The 25,401-nt window shown below is 38.2% G+C and overlaps 1 long non-coding RNA gene across 1 annotated transcript in view; it reads left to right on the top strand.

The window, feature by feature from the left end:
- The window catches only part of LOC311249114, a 419,388-nt gene that overhangs the window by 305,080 nt on the left and 88,907 nt on the right, over positions 1 to 25,401 (top strand). The window lies entirely within an intron of this gene.

The following is a 25,401-nucleotide window of genomic DNA, read 5'->3' as shown; positions in this document are numbered from 1 at the left end:
TTCTTCTCATGCCTTGTTATTTTGTTTTTGCTATTCTGATTCATTGATTGAAATAGTGTGTACAGTCCAGCATTCAGCATCTGTATTGATCTTTGAAGATTCCCTGTGTGGGTGGCAGGTTGATCATTTCCTTTTAGCCTGGAAGGGGGGATGATTTTTCTGTTAGATGTATGTCATGTTGATAAGAGCGTGGCAGGTATGGAGTACATGAATAATCCATGAAGCAAAGATGTATATTCTGCTGCTTGAAGTTGAGAAGCCATTATTCAGCTTCAGTTATTTTGTCACAGACCCGCTGACTTTTTTTTTTAAGGAATACAGTAGATGTTGTTTAGAAATTCATTTTTTCCGAGTCATAATTCAGTGTTCGCTGAACTTATCTACATGCCAGCTGAGTAACCATAAATCAAACACACTACTTTTTGGCAAAGTTTATTCAGATGCTAGGCTGCATTATCATATGACTGGTGTATGGCGAGGCCATGCTATGATAATGTCAGTACTGGAAGGAAAAGTACTTCTGAATGTCCAGTATTCATTAAAACGCGGGGGTCACTGTTTCTAACAACTTTCAGCATCTGTTATTTTCATATCCTTTCATTGTCATCCAATTTTCTGGGTATGAAAAAAAAAATAAAAAATCCAAGAGGTTATTTGATTTTCATTTTTAGAATAAAAAAATTAAAATTGAAACACAAGGCATTTTTGTTTTTCATGGTCAAAAGAGATGAGCGAAAAAAAAAGGGGGTTATCTTTTCATTTTCTATTTTGTAGAAGAAAAAAACAAAATCACAAGAAAAACTGAAATGTAAAAAGGACTGCTTTTTTCATATGATGAAACCAGATGTGGTCATTTACAAGCTTTAGCGCTTGGATTCAGACATGCATCTATGTGCGGCGTTACAGTACTGGTGCTTGGAGCGACCAAAGAGAATGAAAGACTAGCATCACAGCAGTTCCCTTTGTTATGTTACATATAATGATTCTGCGAAGTTTTGTTGAATGTGACATCAGCAAAAAAGTTCTAATGTTCAAAAACTATTTCCATTACAGCAAATTAAAGTGAAATTACAGGATACCAATCCTAATTTTAAGATGTTTTCTAAAAATGTAATGGAATCCTGTTCAGGATGAGCTGACTTCAACCATGTATAACTGGGAGTTATTTTATTGTACAGTTATACGAAAATTAATGGGAAAGTCAGCTCACAGTTATACGAAAATGTAACCATTTCCCAAAAAATTCACTCATCCCTTTTGACCATGAAGGCCTTGTATTTCTGCTCCTTTCATGTTATATATTTACCATTATGGCGTCCTTATTTATGTTGCATTGTCACTCAGCATTAATGTTACTTTTTAGTATTTGTGTTGTGGACTGTGCTCCTTGTTTGGGTTCCGGTGAACATAAGATGAACTGGAGATTTATGAGTAGAATATCAGTGTGAACCCCCCTTTACCAAAGAAAAATGTGTGTGAGGCTGAAAATGGCTCAGAGCTCGTAGGACTTTAAATGCCATTCTTTCAGATTTAATTGAACCCAAGTGAATTCACAGGGGACAGAAACATTGTGGTTGTTTTTTTTTCTGACAAAGCTTTACCCACAAATGATGACTGTACATTTAGCTCACTGCTGTAAAGCATGTAGCCATACGTCTTGGTTCATTGCTGTGGGTAAAACCATGTAAATGTTAATGTGTGTGATCTAATGTAGCAATAAAATGAGAGGTGGGGATTGGAGACGTGACACGGATTGGTGAGTTGTAGTTGGGAGGTACTACTGAGTTGTATGCAGTTGCATTGTGACAGACAACTTGTAGACAGTGGGTGAGAAAACTGTCATCATGTCTAATTTCAATGTTGTTTCATCAAATAATCACTGATGTCATAGATGTGTTTGAACACAGCAGGCAGTTGGAGAGCACTAGAGAACAGTCGATCACAGTGACAAGATGCATCATTTCCATTTTTTGTGTGATGTCATGTCATACATCACGTGCACTGAACAGACAAAATCGTCAGTTGCATCATTTATCGTAATATTGACTTTCACACTCTGAAGCCTTTATAGTCCTCAGTTGAATTTGACCTTGTTAGAGTCAAAGTGAATTTTAATTCTTCTCACCTGCTTTGCGAGCAAATAAACGATAATGACATGTAGCTATTATTGCATGAAACATTTTGGGGGATTTAATAGTGTATTCAAGACATTCCTCCCTTTATATAACAAGCCCACATAGTTTTAGTCAACTGTCACTTTGAAACTTTCAACATTTAGGCCCATCATGATGTTAAGTTTGCATTTCACTTACAAAATGGAAGCTTAGCAGGCAACAACAGCTCCCACACACTCAGTGCTATACATTTTCCCACATTATGGATTAAAGTCCAGCTTGCAGTTACTGTCACTTTTTTTTTTTATTTGTTGCTGTGATAGCACAAGACCAGAACGCAATAACTCACAATATCTTGCGTGACCTCAGTACGTTAACCTGTGATTTCAGTCATAGCACAGAGGGACATAAAGTCATGGAGTGATGTAGGATGTGCTGAAATAACAGATGGGGACTGATGAATGGCTAACATCGGTCCCAAAGCCTTTGTGGTCGTTGCAATTAAAGTGATATCACAAACTATGCACCAATCAAATGACATTGCAATCAGTCAGTCAGTCGGAACCTAAAATTCAACGTTAATTAGAGAACACTAAAGTGAGGTGTCTTCTTACTGCAGGAAAAAAAAAATATATATACTTTAATAATAACTCTAAATTCAAAATGTTGTAAAGCTCTTAATTCATGTTTTCTTCCCGGTGAGTTCTCCATGCACTCTAAACAAAAGGTACATTGTGTGATAGAAAGCTATTTAACATTATTGTCATGTCTTGTGTTTAGCAAAAATGAAAACTGAAAAACCAAACCGCCAAAATATTGTTTTTCACCTGTTTTCCCAGTAGTAAAAAAAAACAAGAAAACATGAAAGTGGATCGCTTGATTTTTATCCTCCGTCGCCTCTCACAGCTTCTGTAGGTTTCCAAGCAAAAATGACTTTTAATTTCACGTTGACTTCAAGATGCTGAAGCCTACAGAGGTATGACCAAATCATATTAGTCTGAACCCCTGCAAACAACAGCCGCTTATAAAACAAACAAAAACATCTGCGAACCCCCTCACAGTAGAAGTAATATTATTACTTGTGGGCCTCCAGTTGGGATTTCCCTTCAGACTGTCGAGATGAGCAAAACTGTTGACAGCTCAATTATTGACAGTTATGTCCCCAAATAAACCTTGACTTACACTTTTAGTTCACTACACTTGACCTGACTGTTTACACTCACTCCTTCAAGTCTTGTCTGTGCTGTGCATTTCTTCTTCCAGTCAGGAGCCAACACTTCAGCCCAGTGTCTTATTTACTCCCTGTGGTTTGTTTCTTCCCCTTCCTTTTTATTTGTTGCCAAAGTCATCCCTAGCATCGCTCTGTTGAGGAAAAGAAAAAAACAATCATTTAACTGTAATTTCCGTGCAGGAAGCTGGGTGAAAGAGTGATGTAGTATTCCTTGTGCCGTAGCTGTCAGAAGTATCTGTCACTGGCAAGACTATTTAGGGAAGAATATTTGTCAAACGCACACAAGAACTGGGGCTGAGAATACTGATAGCACAGTTTCAGGTAATGTAGTTTTAAGGTCAGTGCCGTTGTATTTTGCTGGTTAATAAACTGTAAAATAGGGCTATATATTATCAATATTTTTGCCTTTTTTGTGATTGATTTATTCTTTCATCAGAGCTTTTAAACGATTTGCTGACAGCTGCAACACTGATATCACATCAAACATTACACACGTCCGCAAAATTACAAGAAAAAAATTTATGATGATTTTATTTAAACAGTTCTTTATCCTCATGGGGCATACGCAGTCCGCTATGCAAATTAAAACCACTGAGTATCAGTGTGCTTCGAGATACTGAAGATTAAAAACTTTAATTTTAAAATAGATCTTTTCCCTCATGATCTTAACTGTTATTCTGTCATTCCAGTGAGCTGTGGCTCCTGTGTTTCATCTGCGATGTTGTAAAACAGTGTCAGCTCACGAGAATGTTAGAACAGTGGGAGATGTTCTTGATGGTTGAAGTTCTTTCATAGCTTTTCTGGTGTGGTGAACATGCTTCTCGGTAGAACAGGCAAACCTGACACCTCCGGCATGGAAGTAAACATACATACGTGCCGCTCCAGGAGGGATGAAGAACTCAACACACAATTCCCTCTCGAGGAAAAAAAAAAAGTTTGATCTCTGATATCATGAGTGGAGCTCTCCACTCCTATATTGGTTTTCCTCTGATGAGTATTTGTTGTAAAAATTGTACACTGAAGCATCAGCCATGCTATATGCACGGAGTGGAGATGCATCACTTTAACAGACTGCTGGTAGGAAGTTGAAAAAGGAAATACAAAACATGAAAAAGGACTCGGCTCATTCTCGGTGCACTTGTGAATTCTTGAGAAATAAAAAAATTTAAGGGGCAAATTGAAATATTTTTTCAGTGTATTCTTTATGTCATGCAGTTTTGCACTTCAAGATAACAGCAGTACACCCTCTACCTTACCATTTTTATTTCTTTGGTAACACGTTATAATAACCAGTATTAACAAATTAATATAATAATAAATAATAAATGTATAGTTAATTAAACTTTAGTTCATAGTTAAACAATTGGGTGCCTTGTAAACCATTATTTAGTAAAAAGTTTATAAACATGAGTTGCAACTTCACTGTGAACAATTGCTTTACCAATGGTTCATGAAGCATTTTATTGTTTGTTAGCAGTCAAATAGCTATTTACTAAAGTTGAGTTAACTATGAATTAACATTTATTATTGATGGTTATTATTGAGTGTTGCCCTTTCTTTTTTATGGGTTTATCTGGAAATTGAATTTTTCAAATCTGGATAAAGTCACGTTATTTATTTATTTAGTTATTCATATTTTGAGAAAATTTTGGCAGGTAATGCTGTCCCTCAATGCTCAAATTGACAAAACAACAACCAAAAGCTGTATACCTGCAGCTTAATAATGTGTGTTTTCCTAAATATCACTCATTAGATTATTACAGTAACTATTTTTCAAAATTCTCGCTTTTAACAATATCTGCTCATAGAAACTAAAATATGGCTAAGATTACAGAAGGACTTTGGTTATGGCAAGTAACTATGGTTAAGGTATAGTAGTTTGGCCAGTGATTCCCAAAAAGGGCACTGTGGCATCCAGGGATGCCTCAAGATCGGACCAACCTTGAGGCATCCCTGGTTGATGAATGCAGAGCACCTGTTTTGTATTTTTTGTGTGTAATTGAGAAAGAACATATACCATTTAACTTAATATTGATATACTCTATTCCAATCCAGTTTAATGTAATACTATTAAATGAAAAAGACAAGCACATTATAATGGTGGTGGCCCATGGTGCCTCTGCAAAAAAAATAGAATAAATAAATATAATTGGGTTTGGGAACCACTCTGCTTTGCAACTAAAACACCCCTTTAGGTTTAGGGAAAAGGGCAACCATTAATTGTAGGTCTGTGGTGGCACACAAAACTATGATTTCCTGCATGAAAGTCACACATGCGACACACCCTCTCATCTTATGTTCCACTACATTGACCCCTGGCATTAGATGTAAATTGGCTGATCCAAACCACAGCAGTCTCTTTTGCAATTACCCATCTCTTCATGAGTGGGACATTACTGTAACATTTGTGATATAGCTTTTATGGTAAATTCTGTTTCACGTGAAACAGCACACTGCACACTGATTAACTCCAGCAATGCCTTCTACGGTGATACTGTCATACTTTGTGTTCTACATACTTAGAGAGTGTATTACTGACTCTATTTCTGTGATCATGTTGTAAATATCATCAGACATGCTGATCTCTGCAACTGAGACATCTATATGATTGTTTCTTGGGGCATCGTTTACTCTCTGAATGACTTTTTTTTTTATTTATTTTTTTTGTTTAGTTTTCCCGTTTTCTCCTCCTCTCTGGACATTGACCATTATTCGTCATTGTAATGCACAGCTTTACAACAGCCTGCCTCCCTGGTGACCTTCAGCTTTGGAGTCCAGAGCATCTCATTCCCTTTGACACTGTTTGCCATTCAGGCTGTAATTGTCACTTGCTCAAGGCTTTTAAAACCATCAAAAGCTTCTCAGTGCTGGGTGCATGACAGTATATCTCAGCTCTCATCAGAACATTGGGCTGCCAGAGAAACTGCCCTCCAAGAGCTAATCCAGCCCCCTGAGGTGCTGCTCCAACCAAACTAATTATTCTGTGTAACCACACCAGCTGGAATACAGCCACTGCAGCTGGAAAATACAGGTTTGGAGTGAAACATTACAATGTGATCCCTATCTGTGACCTTCTTCCTGCTATTCCCACTGAGGTAGACGACTTACAATATTTCTCTCTCCTCTTGTCATAATAACCTCTCTCTGGAGCTCCAGTCATCATTTTTATATCTGATTTAGGTTTTCTGTTTGCGCACTTGGGTGAGTTAAATGCGAAATGGAGACCTACTAACAGCAGGTGATGTCACAGAGCATCTTTCAGCCCCGAAGTCTTGACCATCCCTGGGCCAGCAAATATATCAAGGAGCTTTCCAGTTTGTGTTCTGCTCTCAGAGGAAATAGGCTCCCTGGGGCTTGGAGGCCTTCTCTTGATCCTGTGGTGATACCAAGGATTTACGGGGACTCTAGTGATTAGCCAGAGGGGAAATGGGAAAACAGGGCAATCGCTGCCAGCAGTCTCACATCAGAAGAATATGGACAAACACGCCCACGCACTCATGTGTCTGCGTGTGCACAAGTACACATGGATACACAAGCCTGCAAACAGAATGCAATAACACACAATCTTATTGTAATGCAAAATACGTTTCTGCCAATGTTGATGAGAAATTCTAAAGGTTATATAAACTGCTGTTTTGCCACTTTGTTTTTGTAAACTCAGCATATGAATATGCATCTGTTCCTAACCTTGGAAATCAGCATATCCCCACAAATCATATCTCCTTGATATTGAAAATGACTGTAGGAGTCCCACAAGTCCCGACTAGCCTTGAAGATGAAACGCTTAAGATACATGATTCCAAAACATAACCTTCCCTCACTACTTCCACTTGCCACAATGTAAGCGTATTCCGCAGTTAGAGCTTTTTACTGTAGTGCAGAGTAGAGAACTGGCATTTTCTTGATCTCATCCCCTCAGTATAACAGATAGGGTTATGCCAGGATCAGATTGCTTTTTTCCCCCCGTCATGTTACAAAGCAAAGAGCAGTTGTTAACTTCAGTTGAAACAGAGACTGAAAAGAGGTGAGGGAGTTGCATCATGTTTAACACAGAGTTTGACATCAACTTTCAAGCAATTAAGGTTATCTAGCTAGCTAACTGAGCTAACACGAGTAAGACCGGGGATAACACTGATTAGAAGAAAGACATGAAAGATTAAGTCAGCCACTCTGCAATCATCTGTAGCTTTAACACCTCCTAGCTCTTGTCCATGAGGCAAATGTGAAGGCGTTTCAACTGGGATTTTTGCAGTGGCATCGTTAAGTGCTCAGGGGAGTTCTCCAAAACACACTTCATTGAAAATTAAGAGACTCACAGCTGCTGCAACAACATCCGAAAAATGTGTGTGATAACACAGCCTACAGATTTGTGTTGCCAGATCAGAAACTGGTCCAAGTCATTACTAAACAATGGACTGATGAACACAGGGGGTTACAGGCTATTTTGGCTGAGAGCAGCATGTGTCGTTTTTAATGGTGACGATGTTGATTGGCCGGAATCCAGTACTCACTTGTTCAAGGCCAGTCTTTTACATTTTCTTCAGTTTACGTCTGAAAAACTAACCTTATATGATCTATGTTACTAATTCTCGGCTGCAGAATTATATTTCACCAAAACCAATTACAAAGACATTGGTGAATGTCTCGTCTCCCAGAGGACCTCCCACAGCTCTGCTCCCTCTCCTGCTATGCTTCTGGGGTTGCAAAAAGCAATTAAAGGCGCCACCTGTTTCTGCATTCCTTCTGCCTCCACTGTTGGGTAATTGGAAACCTCTGTCTATTGGTGCTGGTGTTCGACCTCATCTGCAGCTGATATTTCACACAGCTGCCCCCTTAAAGCCCCAGAATAAGACAAAATACTGAGCTGTTAAACTGTTTTTTAAGCTTCTAACATGATTTGGTGGGCATGTTAGGAAAGTTTGTGTCTTTTCAAAATATTTTTTGGTATTCGTTGACATCACAGGCTTGTCTCAGATAATATATACGGTTTTGCTTATCTCTCTTCTTAACTGTTGTCACATCTTAGCTTTATCAGTTGTCAAAGCTTCATGAAGTCTTTTCAAAAAAGTATTCTATCATACCTACAGGAGTCCTCCAAACTGACACTACCATTCAAAAAGTATTTCAGCTTGCCAATAAGAGTCCTCCAAACTGACACTAAGAGCGAAAGATCTCCTCTTTAGACCTTTTCAGTGAGCTGCTGAGAGCAACATTTGTAAGGAATGGAGAGTACTCTAAATCTAGGAGAAAAGGCATGGCTGGCCTTGTAGCTGGTGATAATGTTTTCTGATAAATGTGCCCTTTATACCTACAATGGGAACAGTTAGTGTCTGTGAAGGTATCATTAAATAAATAAAGAAGATGAGCAGTAATGCTGCCTTACTCTCAGTCAATGTGTTTGTACATTAATTAGGCTCAAATTACTTTGCCTCCACATAGTCACTGTCCCCACTGTCCACTAATGAGTGACATCCACACAGGACATGATGGTTCTCAAATTGCAGTCTCAGCCACTGGAGGGTACAGGGATGAGTCATTAGATTTGGCAGCAACCCCAAGTACATTACCAACCACATACAGTATGGTGCGGACATCATAATATTCGGCAGAATTGGCAAGAGAAAATTAGTTTGCGAGTTGGGGTCATCGAGATAAACAACTGGCATCTCTTAGTGACTTAACTATTGTGAAAAAAGAGGGCAAAACAAGATGATCTTTTATCTTGTGACAACGCTGTGCTTATGCTCCGTTTAGGTTTAGGCACAAACACCACTTGGTTAGGGTAAGGAAGAAATGGCTTAAAATACCCATGTTGGTTGACACAAACAAGGCTGAAAATTGTCTTGAGGTCTCCTTAAGAATATGGGTCAGTGTCATGCTTACAATTGTTGAGACACAGTGGTCCCTCGGTCAAAAGTGTCCATATAACTCCACATATATTCGATGTGTTAGCCACAATTTTTTGTCTTTCAAGTGGAGCAGAATCTTCAGTGGACGTTTTAGTCACATGTATAAAACTATTAAAAAAGTATTAACAGCAACATGTAAAGTGGTAACGTAGAAGTACTTGTTGGGCAGAATGGCGTATTCAAGAAAGAGTGATTATTTACAGTATATAGGATAATATTGGTACATTATAACTGTTGCACGTAACACATAAGAGGCATTTTTAATGTTACAGCTGGGGAGATCGAGCACATTTTTAAATATACTGTTGAATAGTTTCATCTACAGGACTGTATCATGTTGTATCTATTATTCATGTTTTGTTTGTGAAATCTTAATGTGTGAAGTTACACCAGCTGTCACATTAATGTAGTGGAGGGAAAAAAAGTACAATATTTTGCTCCAAATGTAAAGTATCAAAATTGTACTTTCATATAGTACAAGAGTAAATGTACTTAGTAACTGTACACACTGCCAAACATAGAGAACGCCACAGCAACAAGTGACCCCCCCCCCCCCCACTACCTGCCTGATCATTTACTGTATACTATTTATATTTTATGCACTAACGAAAATGCAACAATTTTCTTTTTTTAACAGCCTCAATTAAACTGCACACATTAAGGTTCCTCAGTGAGGTTAATCTACATTTGCTTAGCTTAAAGGTTAGATTAAGTTGTGGTTGATTCATTGATTCATTAATTGATAAACAATCGTTTATTTCAAAATTCAACTTCTTTTTTAAATGTGAGAATTGACTGTTTTCCTATTCTTTTCAAACAAACAAGTAACACCTTCTGGTTCAAAGCCAACACTTTGAAGACATCACCTTCGGCTCTAGTACACTATGATGGGCATTTTTAGCTATTTTTCTTCTTCAGCTCTGTGTGTTCAGCAGTCCAAAGTCTCAGCTTGAACATATACAGACAGCACAGATTTTTTTTCAAGTGTATTGTGTTCTTGGTTGACTGTAAAAATACAGTAAAATTAAACATCAAAATCTGCTGAAAAGTGCTAGCGTCTCTTAGTTCTTAATGATGTACAAGTCAGCAAATCTTTCTATAGTGACCCCTACATATTACCAAAATGTCACCCCTGAAGAGTTCACATTGCCATTAACCTTTTCAATGGACACACTTTAGGCGTCATTAACATTTCCAGTCTGCACAAAAAAGAGCAAATTTTTCCGCTTTCACACTCACCTGCATTGGATTTAAACAAGTACAATAACCCATCAGCCATGAAATTGAGCACTTACTAGGTCTCAGTGGTGACAGAGTAAAATCAAGGTAGAATTTATGTGGATGTAAGTGCATCCGGAAAATCTTATTGTCTGGACTTTGGATTGGAATGAAATATTCATTGGCCAAACATATTGGTTTTCTGTATGGGGGCCGCTTGGAGAGACACTGTCCAAGAAGGATCTTTTGTGTAAGCATTGCTTTTATGTATCTGTACAAACACAATTGGTTAAATGTCCTGAGCGAAGAGAACTCTCTTTGGGACTTTTCCTCCTTTAGAAGTGGTTTCATAATTGCTTTATATCAAAGGACTAATCAATCAACCATTATGCATTTGTGACATACTGTTTGTAGAATGGGTGAAATGATTCCTTACAGGGCCGTTACTAGTGCAAACACACTCCGCAATCCATGCTTCCGATTCTAATCAATTTTGACCCTTCTAAAATTGACCCTTTTCATGCACTTTCAACAGAAAATTACTCTCTCAATGGGGAGTTAACTCAGGCTCCGGCACCATTTCATTTCTCTTTCAACTATGCTCAGCAGGCCTCCAATATAAATCTAATAAAGAGCCCAAACTGTTGTCTTCTAAGAGTATGTCAGCTGGGTGGTTCTCGGTCATAGTAGGAAATACTGCTTGTCTCCCGGTAGCCTGCTGATACACTGTTAGCTGCTCCCAAGGTTCATGAAATCCCTTAGTTTTGCAAGCCATACAGAAAATCACACTAAACTAGCTGGTCCCCTGGCATCCACCTCAGTAATGCTTACACTATCTCTGCACAGGATTGTATGAAGTGGGACCAGTCAGAGGGATGAAAAAAGTATAAAAGCAGTCAATGTAGCAATATGAAGCGAAAAAAAATGTGGATGCCGTTAATAGAACATAATTTACCCCACTGGTTCCACTTAAACGTGGTATGAAAGTGCAATATTTATGCTTAACTTATTTTACTTGACATTTTTTACTTCCAATAAAAAAGAGGCATCAGAACAGACTATTTTCTTGCAAGCACTGACTTAATCCAGAACACTGAATGACTGTGTTCCCTACACATCAGTCTGCATATTGAGAAAGACTGGAGGGCTGCCCTCTTGCTATCTCCTCTGGGGCTTCAAGAAAGCGTGGTGAAAGTGTTCTCTCTACCTTTCTGTCTCTCTCCGTAGTGTCTGCTCAACCAGCTTCTAAAACTGTGGTGATGCTGTTGTGTTGATGTTCAAATATGCTTTGATTGGTAGAGAAATGTTTGCTTGTTCTGATGATAATATTCCGAGAATCCGTGATGTGAATGTGACTGCTGACGAGCCTCGGGGTAGAGTGCGGAGCGCCTACTGCAAAGAGTAGCAGTACATTTATTCTATACACATTTTATCCCTCTGAAGCATTCAGCTAACACTCTGTTGGACTGTATTATTCAGATGTCACAACCCACTGCTTTCCGGTGGTGTAGATGATTGTCTGTCCACAGCCATTCAAGGTTGTTGCGTTTTGAAGAAAACTGTAACACTCTATGTTGTTTTGCCTTCTGGTGATTAGCTTCTCCTCCTAATCACTGGCAACCTGCACTCACATAAAACATGTGGACACGGTGCCAAAATCATAGACACCAGGGTTAGAGTTTAGGTCTTCTTGACAATCTCATGTGTCCCTCATCCCAGCCAACAAGGCCTCTATATTGGGGTGAGGCTTCTATCTTGCAATGCACCGGACTGTTCATATTTCTGCTTATTCTCATTTATGCTCATATTAAATATGGATATATGAATATGGACGTGGAGTCCTCTTATCGTACTCTGCGTTAATTTCATCCATATTTGTGCACGTTTTCTGAAAGCTTATGGATATGGACAAAATGGAGCAGAACTACCAGAAACCTTGGGACTGTGTAGCCAAAAGTTCATGAAAGAAGACCATAGTTCAGGACAAAGAAGTTTGAATAGCCTCATAGATCACTGCTGTTTACAACGCTGCCTCTGCTTTTGCCCCTTTCTTAGAGGTTACATCATCACAACCTCCTCCACCAATTGCCATGTTTGTGTTGTCAATAACACTTGACCCTGAGCTGCCTTCTACTGGATGTATTGCTTAACATCCACGCCAACTTGGATGCATGGAAGTATGTGGGAAGTTATGGTTACATTGTTTGAGATGGACAAATCTATCTTCTTACATAAAGGGGGCATAAATGAGTCATACTATGTTCGAGACCCTTTTACAGAGTTCAACAATAGTACAAGATGACTGTGCTGAAATGCCCCTTTCTTGGTCGTGTGGCACAGCTACTGAGATCCAGTACCATCTGGTAGGTCTCTGAGGCCCTTAGAGAGATGGTTTAGCAGGATGAAGTGTCACAAGCATCGCCTGCAGACCTTCGCCCTGACTATAGGGCAAGGAAGACGCACCCTATGAACGTGATGACAGCTGTATTCAGCAGTGTCTGACTATCACCCCTTTACCATCAACATAGAACTACTTCAATTTCAATTGGGCACCTGATTTAGAACAGTTGGGACCCATAAATTAATTAATTTGGAACCAGAAATAAGCATGTTTTCCTTGACTGAGATGCAACCCAAAGTGGGCTTGTCAAATGCCAACACCCTTTGTTGATGCAGTGTCCTTGATTATAAGTTACCAAGAATCTTGATCAGAACCTGTTCAAGAACTAGAGCTGATTTGGTGGAAAAGTACTGTTTCGGACTCTTGTTAACATCCCATAACTTTTCATAGCCCATGTGCCTGTTATTCAGCCTGCGTTTTGTACCAATGAAAAGGTTGGCAGGAGAGGCAAGAGATTATAACTTCAGTATGGGCAAACTTTTATTTTGTATTAGTCTACAGCTAACAAGACCAATATTATATGTGGCTGGGTGGTGACTTATTTACATGACCTTGGACCCTGTTCACATAAACAGACTCAAACACTGAAGGCTGCCATTCATTGTTAACTGAACTTCAAAATAACATCCTTGCACTCCAAGTTGATTCAAGGCGTCCATGAAGTTGTGATATGTTCAACTTATTCAAAATCTCTGCCGTGCTGGAGCAAGAGCCTTGAGACAAGCAATTTCGCTTATTTTGATTTATAGGGAAATTTTAGGGAAATTTGTTGGGCCGGTCCTTGGGTGTGCGCTATCATTGTCATGCTGTCATCAAGCTGCACTCCCTAAGTCCGTGGAGCCCTTTTAGAGGCAAAGCCTGTGATCAAAAATACATTCATTATGTGTTAAAATTATAGTTCTAAGAAACCATGCAGATCCCTCTAGTCCGCTACCCTGATGCTCCACCAGGGGGTAAACTTAATTGGACAGTGGTGGTTGGTGCACAACCCTTTTCACATATGCAAAGGCCTTTATTGGATCGGCTGGCTTAGCATGCATTATTCAAATCTTAAGTGTGTGGATCAGCGAGGATGAGCATTTAAACCCACAGAACCCTTTAAGGGCGCTTCACCTGTGTTCATAAAACTAGAATTATCAGATGTAAGCATAGCTGTGATGACACTGCAGTTTCTCACATATCTGTTTTCACTGTGGTCAACCTTTTAATCGCATCTGCTATACAGAGATTCCCTGCTGCCAGCAGTGTTGTGATCCAGCTAATGACTGAGGCGAGGTTTTTCTCTTTGACCGGAATGTTACTCGCATGCCGGACTGTAGACCGGTCATGCCACGCCACATCTCAGCCGAGGTGTGGGGTTTATATTCAGGCTTGTGTGGTCATGACTCCAACACTGCACCACCGCCATCGCTATGGCAACCCTTTGAAAGACTGCCAGCATCACTTCCACTCGTTAGCACATTGTTAAGGTAGGATGTTGTTTCCCAGCCACAGCTGTTTTCACAATCTTTCATTAAGCATCGTCTATATGAATTAGAAATGTGCTAGTGCATGAAAGTTGTGTGTATGTCTGACAGCTGTATACTGCAGACTCGAATAGGCATTAGTCGGTGTGAGCTGTCGGCTACTCTTTGATCCAGACTGGAGTCGATGCTGCTGAGCTTTCATTATCAATAACAGAAAAGTTTGAAATATATTGCTGGCTAAAACAAAAGGTCAGCAAGTGCATTGCAATGTCATTATTTAATCATGCTTTGACTTGATGAAAGATGTGAGCTTGTGAAGGTCTTTGTATGGTTACAACAGCTACTATAGATCAGAGGGTACTGTACATACAGCACAAAGGTATTACACTTTATAATACAGTGTTCGAGAAGCATCCCTGAACAGTTTTGATATTCTGTTGTGAAACAGGAGATTGGTGGAGAGGCACGATAAATTTCATCGTGAGCAAAACTCAACTGCAGTATAGCATTGTGTACTTTTCCAACACATTTTATGTGTCATGTGCATTTATTGTAAATTAACAGGCAAAATAATATCCGCCACAGTCTGTTCACCCTGCAAAAGATACAGAAGTTTCCACTACCGTACCACCAGACTACGGAGCAGCATCTTCCTTCAGGCTGCGAAGAGCATTAATTCATCCTCCGTATTATTTACACAATATTTGTGTCTTCTTATGTTGTATAAAGGAGCTACTACAGTGGTGTTATACAATGACCATTAAATGAACCTTTTACGCTTTTTAAAACTGATTTGATGTGAAATAAGAGTGTTGAATAAACTTAGGATTGTGTGATATGTTTTTTCAGGGGCGATTCTGATACCAATTATTAGTAATCAAGTAAACCAGTAACCTGTATTTGGAACTGATATGCATTTGCAGTAAACATGAACATTTTGGTGTCAAAATTTTAAGTAAGTAGTGATGGAATGTAACAAAGTACAATTTACTCAAGTACTGTACAATTTTGAGGTACTTTACTTGAGTATTCCCATTTTGTGTTGTTTTATACTTCCCCATCTCTACATGGATAATCGGAAAAATGCTGAATATCGGCCCAGATAATCGGTCTATGCCTAGGATCTGCAGTGTTATATTTGCAGAGTCATCTCATCCTTTGAAATGAGATTTTATTCCTGATTTTGAGGTTTCGTAGAGTCCACAACTCGATGGTATGTATGCATCACTATACTTGAGGCTTTTAATACATGTATGTACTGTACAAATGCAGGAATGTATGTGATTGCATATGGGTGTGCTCTGCTTGCTGCTGTAATGTCTGCCTGTCATCCTGTGTGTGTGTGTGTGTGTGTGTGTGTGTGTGTGTGTGTGTGTGTGTGTGTGTGTGTGTGTGTGTGTGTGTGTGCGTGTCTGCGTTTGTACTGTGCACTCTTCCCCACACTGCATCTATCTAATTATGCGCAGAGCAAAGAGACTATGAGACAATTCAATCTTTTGTAGTAATTGATCCTTCCACCTGAGGGCAGTACTTTCTAATCTAATATCAGATAAATCTCTTTCACATCTTCAATTAAAATGCAATATTGAATTGGCTTTCAGATTGAGCTCACTTGTTTTAGTTAGTTCACCCCCTACTGTTTGGAAAAAAAGGAAAGGATTCAATACAGTGGCTTGTAGTTCCATCTTCCCCCTGCAGGATGAAACAATATGTACTCTTCCACTGGATAGATATCTGGAAATACTCTGTTTAGTACATGAGGCAGACATTGTCTTTGAATTGTGCAGGACTCATTAAAATCATGCAGGGACAGGTTTACTGGACACAGATGTGTTCAGGACTTGCTATGACTGTTGCAGGCTTTGAACCCCTGAACTTCTTTTTACAAAAAGTTCTTTCTTGCCATTATTCTGAGCTATGTTAAGGTTGGAGACTGTTTGTCTTTCATACATTTGACCCTGTTCAGAGTAGATGGATACAGCTCTTAAAAAAAATAAATAAAATACTTTGAGGCCAGTTTGCTTCCACTTTCATTTTTGTATTTTTAAAGACTGCAGGCAGTTTGTTTCCGCCTCACACCAGACTCTGATGCATACAGCGGTCCTCTGTCACTGCATTTCTCTTCCTTTTTTATTCTCTCCAGAAACAATTACATTCTCCTTTACACAATTCAATTATTTTCACTTTTCAGAAACACGTGCCCGAGGCCTCGCTTGTCTCCTCCTCTTCATCCAGAGACAATCTTTCAGCTGGTGACATACATAGCCACCTATCACAGCTGAGGATAAGAAAACAGTTTTTCTTTCTTCTAAATGAAAAACAATAATTTGAATGGCTTATGTTGGAGTGACAATTTAATTTAGTCTGCACTGTGGAATCTATACCCAACAGTGATATACTGTACAGCCAAACCAAATCTCTTCTTTTTGTCTTAGTGAATTGGAAATGAGAGAAAAAAAAATGATGCAATTATTAAATTTAATCTGGCACTGTCAGTCCCTGTGGACGGATCAGAAATCCCTCCTTGTAATATGAAGCGGTGCAAAAACCTTCCCATTTAACTTAAAAAGACAACAAGCCTGTAAGCAATACTGCTTTTATTAATGTTTAATAAATTAGGTTGTCCTACAAACTCTGTCTCAATTCATATTTTCAAATAACAACATTTACTGAGCCCAAATAGTGGTTCCCAAATGTACTTGGATATATTGCATAAACCCCGTAGTCACAGAAAAATCACTGTGTTATTACTAAGGCTCCATCAAATTCCAATTTTTCCCCCTTCCCCATGTTTTTGAGTGCCCTCCTGCCCCTCATAGCAGAATTACAAAGGGTAGTGGTTGAAATCCCTCTATGAAATGTGACAACCCTTCAAGACACTCTCATTAGTAGTTGTCATTGGTGTTATGGTATGTAAACAGATGTGAATAGACGTTTCCAGTGTGCCATCTTCAGCTGTGGTGATTTCTCTTGCAACTTTGTGGCAATCCTGGTATTATCACATCGCCATTTGTCAGTTATGTGATGGAGAGAGAACTGCATGACTGCTAGCGGTGCTTCTTAGGCTAACATTAGCAACCTGTGCTATCTACCCTCTCAGTGTGCGCTGATGTTAGAGGAGTGTTGCCAAGTACAGCAACATAGCTGCTTGACTTAAATTGTGGGCATCATATGACATCAAATGGGGAATTCAACATTGAAATACATCACAATGTGGGACTGTCAAATCAGAAATAACAATGTAACATCTATTTAGCTACCGAGACAACAGCAAACTGTTAGTGATTGTTTAATGCTTGCAATAAAGAAAAAGACCATGATACGTTGAAACGACAGGGAGCTTTCATAACCCTCGGTTTGAAGTGTGCCTCTGAAATGCGTCTTTGAAGGGCCATGTAGCCCTAACACTTTGCCCTAACCCTCTATTCCAATAAGAGTATGAATAGTCAGAACATTTTCACCCAAATGAATTAGAACTCGTAGCTAATTGCCCCCGTAATCTAAGTGTCAACACCAGCTCTACCAATGACCTTCACATCAAAAGTTTCCCTCTAAAGCTTCGATGATGAATGGGTGGTTGAGTTGGGATCCCAACCGGATTGAATTAAGTGAAACTGTTGAATCTTAAATAGACCTGAAATGATTAGTCATTTAATCAGATAGTCTTTGGACAGGAAATTAATTGGCAATGATTTTGATGATTAATTAATATGTTTCTAAGCAAAAAATACCAAACATTCCCTCGTTTAATCTCCTCAAATGTGACAATTTGCTGCTTTTTGTTGAGACTATTTGAATGAATCTTAGTTTTAATATGTATGTCAAACAAAGTGAGACATTAGAGGACGTTATCCTATGATTAATGAAATTGCACAGTTTTCTGACATGATATAAACACCAAACACAAACATTGATAAGGGAAATAATCTTTTGTTGCAGCTCTAATCTAAAAGTCTGAACCTTAAGAGGTGTGGTAACGCACTAAGAAATCACTGAACAAAATATTAGTAAACAACTGACACACTTCCTGAATGTGGATTTACTCTACATAGGTGTTTGAAACCAAACCATCCATCAACCACCCAGTAATCTCTTTACATGGCCCCTGTATAATTTATCCCAAACATAGATTAATTAATTACTGTAATAACATTTTCAAGTATTCAGAATCTGTATTAATTATTACTAAAACCTTAATATTTAACTGTTACTCTCAATCATGGCATTTCATATTATTATTTCATTGTATCCAATTGCCACTGCAACATCAGACAGAGGCCACATTTGAATTCAAATACATCTAAAAGAAGATTTTTCAAAAATACGAAACACAACATTTGCAATCATCTTCGGGTTTCCAGTCAGCCATGTTTTTTTTTTTTTTTTTGTCTGTGTATGTCATTGATCTAGCTTCTTCTAAGAACATTAATAGAGCAAAGGCAATATGACGTTGTTTGATCATCCACTAACAGGATTAGTGTTTTAATAGAACAATCCTTTTAATAAGTTTGATGATAACGGCAGCAGATTAAAACCAGATATTCTTCTTAGGAAGACATAATCAACTGTAAATCCCATATTGGGTTGCAACTGAGTGGATGGGATTGTTATCGGGAAGCTTAATATTCTACGGCCGCCTCTTAAAGATGGTTAAAAGTGGGAGTTTGAAAAGTGAATAAAATGTGTGATTGAGCTACACATTTGGGTCATCTGCAGTCCGCGGCAACAGTTTGTTCCTTTGTTGTGATCTCAGAGTATTTAAAGCTGAAAGTAGGAAACCAACTAATATTATGCTATGACAAATTATATACCTAATATTTTAATAAAGTAAAGTAAAGTAGTACCCCATATATGTAGAATAATTAAGTCACTTTCTCGCTATTGTCATGTTAATTATATAAAACATGAACTTCCTCACATAATAAATAGGTAAATTATGTGATATTTAATGTATGCTTGTGTCAGATTTAATTCTGTGTGAAATGTGCAGGAGGGTTGTCAACCAAAATAGAAAAAAGACTGCCTTGCTGTACTTTTTCAAAGGCAAACACATACACAGACATGTCCAGATGCTATGCATTCCCACAGTGCCCAGCAAGGTGTGCAGCATCAGCTGTCGCTGTAGCTGCATACACTACTGTCCCCCAGAATAACCACATGGTTAATGTATTGTCAAAAAGAATAGGTGCACTTAATTAATTTTTCACCACTGTTTTGCCTTGCAAATACAGTTCAGTGGTAACATTTACCTGTACCTGCCCGAGTAGTTTTACAAACTAGCAGAAACTCAAAGCCCAATCAGGCTCTTAATGAAACATTCAGTGACAAAGCTCATCCTTATTCTTATGGCACCTGCACAATGTTAGACTGGGTTTCTGCAGCAGTGAAATCACTCAGCCTTTGGGTATCAATCTGAATCAGACATGCACTGTTTTCAGAGGATTTTGAGCAGACCCATCCCACTACAAAACATGATCTGACCCAAAGAGAACTCTGTCTTACATCCCCTCATGTGTATGCACTGGAACTAGGTTTGATCAGATCTGACATGACCCAAGAATACTAGACAAACTAGAAAGACAAATCCTGCATACTAATCCAACAATCAAATGCTGCAAATGTGGCATTATCATGTTAGAATGTGTGTACTTAAAGAGCATTTTGGCATGAAAATACAGGTAACATACCTGACTGTTTAATGCCATTTGAGGACAAAGTACAGTGTTCTCTGTTAAGCTGAACGGCTGAGAAAATTTGTGTCTGATGTATGATATGGAACACAAAATATTTATGCTTTTCGAAATGCCAAAGGCTGCATGTGATTTGGAAAGGAAAAGATATTTTCCACATCGTGCCAATTACACCCACACAAAGAGGCAGTTAAGGTCAAACGACAGTTTTGACACAAATTATCTTTATTTTCTTCAGTAAAACACTGTTGAATCCATGTGATTCCTGCTGGCTAAGTTTCCATTTTAGTGCGTCTCTCGTTACAGCCATTTAAATATGCCAGTATTTGATCGAAATAAAGACAAATGATAACTAAATTTTGATGTTATGCAAACTTAATCAAGTACGACTCTGTGCTCTCTTGTTGTATATTTTGCTTTCAAGAATTTACATATATGCATATTACTTCAAATGTCTTTTCAAGGCAATATTTATTTTTCAATATCATATTTTTGTCTGACATTTTGCTTGATTCTCCATTCAATTCAATTGCTTTGAGAGGATGTACAATACTCCTGGGCCAAAACCAAAGCCATCAAAAGTTCAAAGGTCCAGTGTATTTTTCATCAGTGTACCCTGTGAGCATTTTTATCTGAAAAGGCGTTTAAAAAACGTGTCACAGGTGAAAGACATTCATTCAAAACTGTTTCAAAAGTGAAAGTTTTTTTACCTGCTATTAGAAGACATTGATTAAATGTTCACAATTTGACCATATGTCACCAGGATTTGCACACTGGCATTCACCTGAGAAATTTAGATGTTTTTTAGATGTCAGGCTCTAAAATGACGACTATTTGCACATTGAAGAGGATACAAGGTCTCATAGCAAATTCAACTGCAGGGGTCAGAGATCAAACTGCCGACCTTATGATTAATGAATGATCTATGATGTGATCTAGGATGAGAAGCTCGTATGTATTTCTTCAGCTTGTGCACTTTGCTCCACAAATTCAATTTTGAAGTAGTCATAGCTGTAACGCCCAGTATTAGTATGTGTGCTGACAGCAGTAAGCTTAACGACTTATTTTATGTTAAATTGCTCCATTACAATATCCTGGAAGCTTCTTGTTGGGAGCACGCCGTCTACAATTCCATATTCATAACATTTTTCATTAGACCCATCCCAATTGCCAGAATAAATGTTACCTTAGCACGTTTCTGCAAAACTACAGATGAGTTAAAATTGAACCCTAAATGTCTCAACCTTTTGTTTGTTTAGTTTGAATTTTCTATTTATTTGTTGTCACAGCACTGTACTTAAAAACTCTTGGTTGGGGTTAGGAAAACATCTTCACAATTGCAGATGGAGATGGTCGGACTTCCCGTGGAAAATAGTTTTGGTCTCATCAGAAACATCTGGAAATGTCTGCAGGTCTTCTTATAAAACACCTAGTTTTGTCACCGCAAAAACAGCTGGAAAAGACTGCAGGTGTCCTTAAAAAATATCCACTGATGTGACTCAAACTGCAGTCGGCCGTCAGCCTTGTTGGCTTGAGATAACGACACCACCATCCCTTCCACCTCCTGATGTGAAAGTCAGCTAATAAGCATATAATGTGAACGTGATATGCCACGCTTGGTGCACATGTCAACCTTGGATGTATCTGTGATTTGCAGAAACGTTAACTGCTAACATTATATTATACTATGCTAATATTATATTCATATTTCGTCTACCAGTGCAATATGACTTCAGAGAAATATCCTCACAGTAATCAACTTTGTCTTTTTTTCAGCCTAAAAACTTATAATTTATCAAAATGATAACACAAGTTTGTATTTTGTGACACGTTGATGCAACCACATTGCAACTTGCAACCTAACCTCCTGATGTCTGGGCATCCAGAAGATATGTATTATGTATATTGTTTTTATATCTATTCTGTCTTTTATAATACAGATTTAATCATTCGACTTGAAGAGATGACATCTACGTTTTTTGTTGTTTTCTTAATAGATTCCTTATATGTTTACAGTTTGTCCTTATCTACCTACCAGGTCATCCCCAGTTTATAACCAACTCAGGAGTGTGGCATTACACATGAACAAAAAGGGAAGAAGAATGCTGCAGTCTGTCGATCTCAGCCTTTCAACTTACTCTTGGATGAGCAACCTAATTTTCATTCATTGTCCTTGCTCTCATAAAATTCTAATTGAAAATTGTCATCTCTAATTGATACCGCAATTAAGGCCTGGGCAAGAGAAGAGAAAAGAGAATGAGCTGATAGGAATAATAATCTTAAAGGCAATACCATTACTCCCATTGTCAGTATAATAATACTTTGAGGAATGCTGCTTATGATTTACTGAATGAGCGAACTCCTATTACTGCTGATGGTTGTTAAAGATATTTGGAGGACATCCATGCCATACACAGCTGTAACATTTAGTTAAAAGCCCAGTCGATAAGCAATTTGGGCTAGGCCTCCAGTTTTTGACATCAACTAATGAAGCCAATGAGTGCAAAGACAAGACAGAGCGATCTCAATTGGAGTGGTTGCAAAGCTCTGCTGTTATATGTGATTAAGAAGACGCACTGAGTCAATTACAAACATCCTTTAGTGCTTTCTGAGCAGAGTATTAAACTGCTTTAACTACAGTAAATAGTGGAATTCTAGCAAAACTCCATTAATTTATACATCATTTGTTCCCCCTTTATTATATTAACAATCATAAAGTGGTAAGTGAAATGTATTGTACAAGTCATTATTTAAAAAAGGTTTAGATGAAATCCTATGATAATGTGCCAGCTATTTTAGTCTCTGAAAGGTTGAAGTGTTACAGAACATCATATGCTTCACCTAAGTACCGTAGGTGTATCGTAATTGGAAAACGTAAGCTCAAGTTTAAAGTGACATCTGACGAAAATCTTTTCAATATTAGACACATCTTTTTGGCTCGGGAGGAGTTCTCTGCCTCAAAATAGCAGCTGTTGCTAGATTGGTTTCCAGCAAATTACAATTCTTTATGCTTAAGAGAGCAATAATAGCATCTATGTGTGTTTAAATACAGAGCCACTGGCTCAGAGAATAAAAATAAGGATAGATAATGCAATATTTACAAGTTCATAGAACAATAAAGAGGGCAAAATACACGCCTGGGCCAGATGTTAACATATGAAAACCGAGTAAATTTGTCAGAGGAATAATTTACCAGATGGAGGAAATACCATTACCAAGGGAGTCCTACATGCAGCTCTAGTGGATAGGCGATGTGCTGTGAATTTTTATCATAACAAATATGCCTTTCCACCCACAGAGACTAGAGTTATTTTGCCCCCTCTCATCTTCTGCTCACACATAGACAAACACTTCTCTGTGGCTGCGATATGGGGTTAAGTGCCTCATGTGCTCCATGGTCGGGCCATGTACCAATTTATTTTTTTTTCAAAAGTAGATATGGCAGGATTTCATTACGAATAATAGAACTTGAATGTGTTAACATGAAACTGCAGCATTGGGATATGTGACCTATGTGGTTGATATGTGCTACAGACTCTTTAATTAGCACATAGCTTTAAAAAAAGCTTTATGTAAAATAAATTATAGCACGAGGATGTTAATCCAGTGTACTCACATTTAATTAAGAATCCAAATGTCAGCCGATAACATGTTCTTCTTCAGGGCTTGAGCAGCCAGTATGTGGAAACATGACATTGCTAATGCCATGCCAGGAGCTGTTCCACTGTTTAGGTTTCACAGTTACCAGTGAAATTAACAATGTCTTGCAAATTGCATTGACATTCTGGGCTCATTAACATTGTATGACCAGGTTTTATTAGCTATATTTTACAGAAAACGGTTGATTTCTTTATCCATAACACTGTAAACCGCTGTACAGTTTAGAGGAGGTGACATAGAACACAATGCAAACTATGAAATTAAGTGGATACATTTCCACTTCACCCCTTTTGTTACTATGGTACACATAACTCAAACGTGCTAATTAAAGCTATTAATAACAATCAATTTCATTCCATGCTAAAGCTGTTCTACCCTTATGGGAGTGGTCTCTTCCAGGATTACTACTGTTTGCCTTCATCCCCAGGGTGTTAAGTGATTCAATGGTTGGGTGAGCATAAAAAATGTGTAAATACCATGGCCACCTTGGACTGACTCAGACGCTATTCTTATGGGAGTTTGAAGTGGCACTTGCGACAGCTTATTCCCTCTCTTTACACCAAATGGTGAAATCTATCACAGGAAAGTGGTGTCACCTTCAGCACTTTAGAGAGTTACCTTTATTTTTGTTGCGTTCCTTGTAATGGGGGCAGATATAAGCCTTTCAGTCTGGATTTCTTTTTTTTTAATCTTGTAGAGCTGTATGATGCAACCCACAAATATTACATTCTGCAGAGTCGCCGGCTTGATAATCTGACAGACTGACAATGACCTGTGAATTTGCCAGAGCTTTGAGGAGCAAGCTAGACAGTTAATGATAATTATTAGATTATGCAATAATGTGTCTGTTTTAAAGCTGCCAAGGTTAAAGTTCCTACAAAGTCAAACTCAAAACTGGAATTGTTGTAATCACCAATGTCTTGCTCTGTATCTTACCTATATGCCAGTATCAGAATAAAACTTTTACAATAAAACAACTTTATAAGGCATAACTTTATTCCCTGATTTGTGCCAAATTATTCATTATATTATATCATATTCAATGTAGAAAGTCTTTTTTTTGTTTTCCCTTTCATGTCCTCTGGCTGCCTTGCCGCAATACTAGACAGATTGCTATACTTGTTGCTAAAGTCCCTGCCTAGCTCCCTATTTTACAAGAAACATGTAACAATGCCGGAGCAAATAGCACCGCACTGGGCGTTTTGTAGAAAGTTACATCAATGCATCATTATTTCCATAAATAGTCACATAGAGGTAAACAGAATAACAACAGTCCTCTGAATATCGTTCCATCATGCCGTGCCAACCACACTATTTTATCATGTATTAGTATCAATAATATCACTGTATTTGATTCCACATGGGGAATTAAAAATAAGCCAATCACATATGAACGTATGGAATTTGCATGTGAAAATATACATTTATTATGTGGCAATTTTTATTCATAAATGCAAAAAGCCACTCACTTGTGAAAAAAATCAATTGCATGTGACATTATTTTCTTTTCACATGTCTAAGTTTCAGTTCACATGTGAAAATAGCACAAAAAATGTTCTAATCAGTTGTGAAATTGTGATTTTCACATATGAAAAGGAATGTATCAGATCTAACCACTATTAGGTTTCAGTAATTTAAACCTGGATATGCACACAAGCTGAGTGCAATGTCACTGTTGTAAATACAAATCCCTGGTCTGTAACAATTTGGCA

The sequence above is a fragment of the Pagrus pagrus genome (assembly GCF_965226575.1).
Source record: "Pagrus pagrus genome assembly, chromosome: 20".
NCBI classification, from domain to species: domain Eukaryota; kingdom Metazoa; phylum Chordata; class Actinopteri; order Spariformes; family Sparidae; genus Pagrus; species Pagrus pagrus.
This window is presented reverse-complemented; position numbering and strand designations above follow the sequence as displayed.